This window comes from Eucalyptus grandis, chromosome 8, assembly GCF_016545825.1.
Source record: "Eucalyptus grandis isolate ANBG69807.140 chromosome 8, ASM1654582v1, whole genome shotgun sequence".
In the NCBI taxonomy this organism is placed as follows: domain Eukaryota; kingdom Viridiplantae; phylum Streptophyta; class Magnoliopsida; order Myrtales; family Myrtaceae; genus Eucalyptus; species Eucalyptus grandis.
Window position 1 is genome coordinate 10,178,769 of NC_052619.1, and position 4,751 is coordinate 10,183,519.

The following is a 4,751-nucleotide window of genomic DNA, read 5'->3' on the forward strand; positions in this document are numbered from 1 at the left end:
TTCTAAGTGCTGTAACACCCCTCATCAAATTGTCAATACATGTATATCATTCAGCAGAAAGAGAACTCATTCAGATAGATGTCAGGGGTCAACATTCTAATGGCAAAAGAAAATGTGAGCGCACACCAATGCATTTAGTGAGCGCACACCAATGCATTTAGTGAAGCATCCACCAAAGCATAGGTATCATCAGAAAAAGGGGAAGGGTTGGTCAAGGTTAGGCATCCACCATACACTAGAATGCAACACATTAATTGTTTCATGAGAACTCTAGTCATGCACCCTGCCATTATATACACAGGACCGGCACAGGTAGTACCCACATGCTTCTACTTCCAAACCAATAAAAGAGACCATAGGCTCCCACGGTTTGAGAGCTCCGTTGACCAACCGTTCTTCAATATACTTTGGGTCCCAATATTACGTAAACAGCCCCCATTAGTTAGAATCCTTCTAATAGCACTAGCACAGCATCCATGGAACTTAGGACAACTATCCAAGATGCCATCATTTGGACTTACATATGACGTACTGTCCTACAATTCTAAGTACACTAATTGACAGAGATGCCATGAACAGAACGACTTACAGTCACATTGACACTGATCCCATTGGAGATGACTTGCTTTATTGAGGGAACGCAAGGTGCTGTGGCTTGGATCTTGATGTAAACATTACGGTGATTAACCACTTTATGAAGCCATTTTGCTGCCTCAACAGTCCCTTCTGTATCATCTGCCAGTCTAGGAGAAACTTCAACAGAGACATAGCCATCGCCACCATCAGTTTGATCGTATATTGTCTCAAAAAGCTTGCACGCATCTTGAATATCCTTCACCACGAGCTCCCAATATGCACTCTCAATGTCTTTCCCTGATTGCACAACCTCTCTGCAAAATTTAGCATACACATATAAAACGACAAGATCATCAGAAGTAATTCGGCAAAACGAAATAAAAGGATCAAATCAATCGAAGACCAGGCCGCTAGGTACAGTCGATGGTTCTAAAAACATCCCAATAACGAGCACCAAACTAAAGAACACAGGACAAGACCCAGATTTGAGCATGATCTTCTTAAGTCAGTGAAGCAGATCCAAATTCAAGATGAATAAAATGACATCTCAATTTCCAGACTCCATTGTATTCAAGCTTTGGAATAAACCACAATCTCCATTCGGAAGAGTGATTAAAAAATAACAATATCCGCAGCCTTTGAAGCTTTTTGCGACCTTTTTGTTAAAATGATATAGGTTTTGAGCAACTCTCACGCAACTCCTTGGGTTTATTTACCCTTCAGTAACAGGTAAAACAGGGAAGAGTCACATACCTGAACTGATCATTATAAGCATTTGAAGATGATATTGCTTTCTGGAAAATCTGCAAATTGATTTCCATATGTCATCAGCAAGGATAAAAACTAATAAGAGAACAACAAAAATACTGTTATCATCATCAACTTTTCGGAATTTCATTCTTCTAATTTGTCACGCAAATTATTAACACTCCCAAGGAGGGAAAATTTCTGACGAGTGAGAACACAAGTTAAAGGATGGCAATCGCTCCAATTACCGCAGGGTTGCTCGTCACCCCTCTATCGCCGCTCTCGATCAGAGGGATCAGGTCCGTCACGGGTCTGCAGAGGTTGTCGTACCAAGGGCTCTGGCCTTCCCGCTCGTACAAATCATGCAGCGTGGTTCTCTTGACGACGCTGCCGTCCGCACCATTCTGAGAGCACGTGACCCTGCGACAAGAAAGGATAATATACTCTCAGCCAAAGCAAATGAGGAATAAGATACAAAGAGCAACGGAGCAGCCCATGCAAAATTCAATCTAACCCCACCGGCACTTTCCAAAAGCAAAAGAATTTCTGCCGAGAACTTCAATTCGAAATGCAGAAAATCATATTCGACAAAAAAAAAAAAAAATGCAGAAAATCATAGATTCACCGCAAGGTAAACATCAAAGCATCCTAATAATTAAAAAAAAAAATCAGAACTTCAGCACATCTAACACAAGTTCCACACTCCAAACTGATAACACTCCCGAGGTGGCAAAGTGGGTCTTAGACCCATATATGACTTATTTAAACTTTAAATGGGTCATATATGGGTCATTTATTTTTTGATAAAAAGTAGTTAAATGAGTTTAATAATAAAAAACTTAAGATACATTGCTCTTAAATGGGCCTAAAGTGGATCTTAAATGGGTTGAATTTAGAACTCATTTTTAATCAAAACCTCACAATCTCTCTCTTCCATTTTTAACTTTACAAAAATATTTTTCTTATAAAAATCAAAATTATAATTATCTTATCTTTTTTTTTCTTTCTTCCTCCTCCTTTCGGTGGCCAACAACTAGCTAGGCAAGCCTCGAACTCGCCGGATCTGACGAGGCTTGAGCCTCGTCTTGAACCGAAAACTTTCGGGAGGGAATTATTAGCACACTATGAACAGTAACTATACTGTGAACAGTACTTTCCCTAGCTTAGTGCTACAGTAAAAGTGAACAGTGGTATTGCTACAGTGAAATTGTACGGACTCAACGGTCTCGTCCGTCACGAGCATTGTAGCTACAAACTGAGTCATATGAGTTGTCTTTTAAGAGATGTGCTTCGTATTTCTGTTCAAGGGCTTCAAGGTCTTCAGGTGAGAGGATTTGATTCAGCCTTCGTGATGAGGATGCTTGTTCATGAGCCCAATGTGATGCTTCTTCTTCAGCCCAGTTTGTATTTTCATCTTCTTGAGGGTCATGAATTCTTGGCTGAGGCCAGTTGGATGGCTGTGCATAGAAAGATGTGTCCATGCTTTGGAATTGTTCGTAGGGATCCTGGGACAACGGTCCTCCGAAGCGTGCATAGGGGTCCTGGGTGGATTGGACAATGTCATATTCGTTTGTCATTTCAGGCTCTTGGGACGATGTGGCTTGTCTGTATTGTCCGAGTGCTTCCTTAGCTTTTGGTGCTAGGTCATAATGATCCCACATAGTAGGTACATTATTCCAAACATCTTCGGGAATGGTCTTGTTTTCTTGGCATAGGATTCTCTGGAGTTCTCGGTATTCATGTTCACAAAGTCGAACAGATCTAGGATAATATTTGTAAATCCGGGCTTCTCGGCTGTTCAAGTTAGGTTTATAGGATGCGGTTCCTATTTCTAGTGGTGCATTGAGAATACTACCATTATTTCTGCAAAAATTCCATGGACGTCGGAAAAACAGGATGGTGTGGATCTCAGGATTTGGCGTCATGGATCTCAGTTCTTTTTCCAAGTCTTGTTTCCAACATGTAGGATGATAGAACTAGTTTAGAAAATCTAAAAGATTTCTATCACATTCTTTTTCGATGTTTCTTCCGAGCAGGAATATCCTTGTGAGGTTGGCAATGAATCTTCTTGTTGGAATTTCAAAAGCTATTAGGTACTTATTGGTTAAGTACCACAATAGTGTTTTGAGTTGTTCAGGAAAATCATATTCCTTCCAGATAAGATGATGAATGAATGGATAATTCATATTTAATCCAAAAGGATAAAAAATCGAACCTCCATTGAATCTAAATAGGTATGTATAGCTTTGCCACATGAGGTTATCCAGGTTCTCAGCAAGACTGTCATTCTGGATTTGCTGAATAATCTCCTGGGGATATTTCCAGCTTTGCGAATCTTTGATGTTCTCAATTTTGTATTTCACTCCATGATTGAGCATATGGAAAGCAGGCCTCTTGATGTACATGTTGATTTCGGCTGGTGCTTTTGGCCTTGATAAGAAGTCAGCAAGTACATTCTTCTTTCCAGGAATATGCTTAGTTTCAAAGGAGTATTTTGAGAACCATTCAGCCCATCGAAGCAGCTGGGAATTTGGAATCTGTTTCTGTTTAAACTTGGTCATCTGAGGGAAAGATGCCATGTCTAATTCCACCAGGAAGTGGTGGTCGATGAGATGAAACTCAAACTTTTTGATTCCATTTTTTACTGCTAAGATTTCTTTGAAAGTGGAATGGTAATGCATTTCAACTTAAGAAAACTTTCCACTTTTATGAGCACAGAGGTGTCTCTTACCATCGATTTTTTCAAAGAGAATGGCTGCCCAGTATTCGTCACTGGCGTCAGTTTGAAGGATTCTTTTGCCTGTTGATGGTATTTGCAAAGGTGGGAGATTCTGCATAATCTCCTTAAGTTCGCCGACTTGTTTTGGTCTCGAGCTTTTCCCAAGGTGGGGAATTCTTCTTCAGCATTGATTGCAAAGGAATCAGAAGCTTTGCAATGTTTGGGACAAAAACCCTGAGATAATTGATTATCTCAAGAAACTGCTGAACTTGCTTTGTTGTGAAGTTGTCTTGAGGAAACTTCAATAATTCTTGAGCGATATGTGGCCTTGGGTAGTATGTACCTTTGTTAAGGTGCATACCAAGAAATTCGATTTCTGTCTGGGCAATATTCATCTTCTTTTAAGAAAGCATAATACCATGTTTTTTCACGATTTCTGCAAATTGCTCAAGGAGTTGATAGTGTGACTGCTCATCAGAACTGTAGAGCAGAATATCGTCAATGTATACGGCTGCACTTGATAAGATCGGTTGGAAGATACGACACATGGCCTTTTGGAAGAGGGATAGTGCTACCTTTAAGCCAAAAGGAAGAACTTTCCATTGGAAGTGTTGGTTCGGGATACAGAATCCTGTTTTGGATCTGTCTTCAGGATGGATGCCCAATTGCCAAAATCTAGCTTTGAGGTCGAATTTGGAATAGATGTGGG

General features: G+C 40.2%; 1 long non-coding RNA gene across 1 annotated transcript; it reads right to left on the minus strand.

Annotated features, from left to right (window-relative positions):
• Window positions 1-683: 683 nt before the first annotated feature.
• LOC104416251 lies at window positions 684-1,735 on the minus strand. The gene is made up of 3 exons (XR_005545531.1): window positions 1,572-1,735; window positions 1,330-1,379; window positions 684-890 (listed from the first exon to the last, which is right to left on the minus strand). It is a non-coding gene; the product is annotated as an uncharacterized LOC104416251 (long non-coding RNA).
• Between the last annotated feature and the right edge of the window lie 3,016 nt (window positions 1,736-4,751).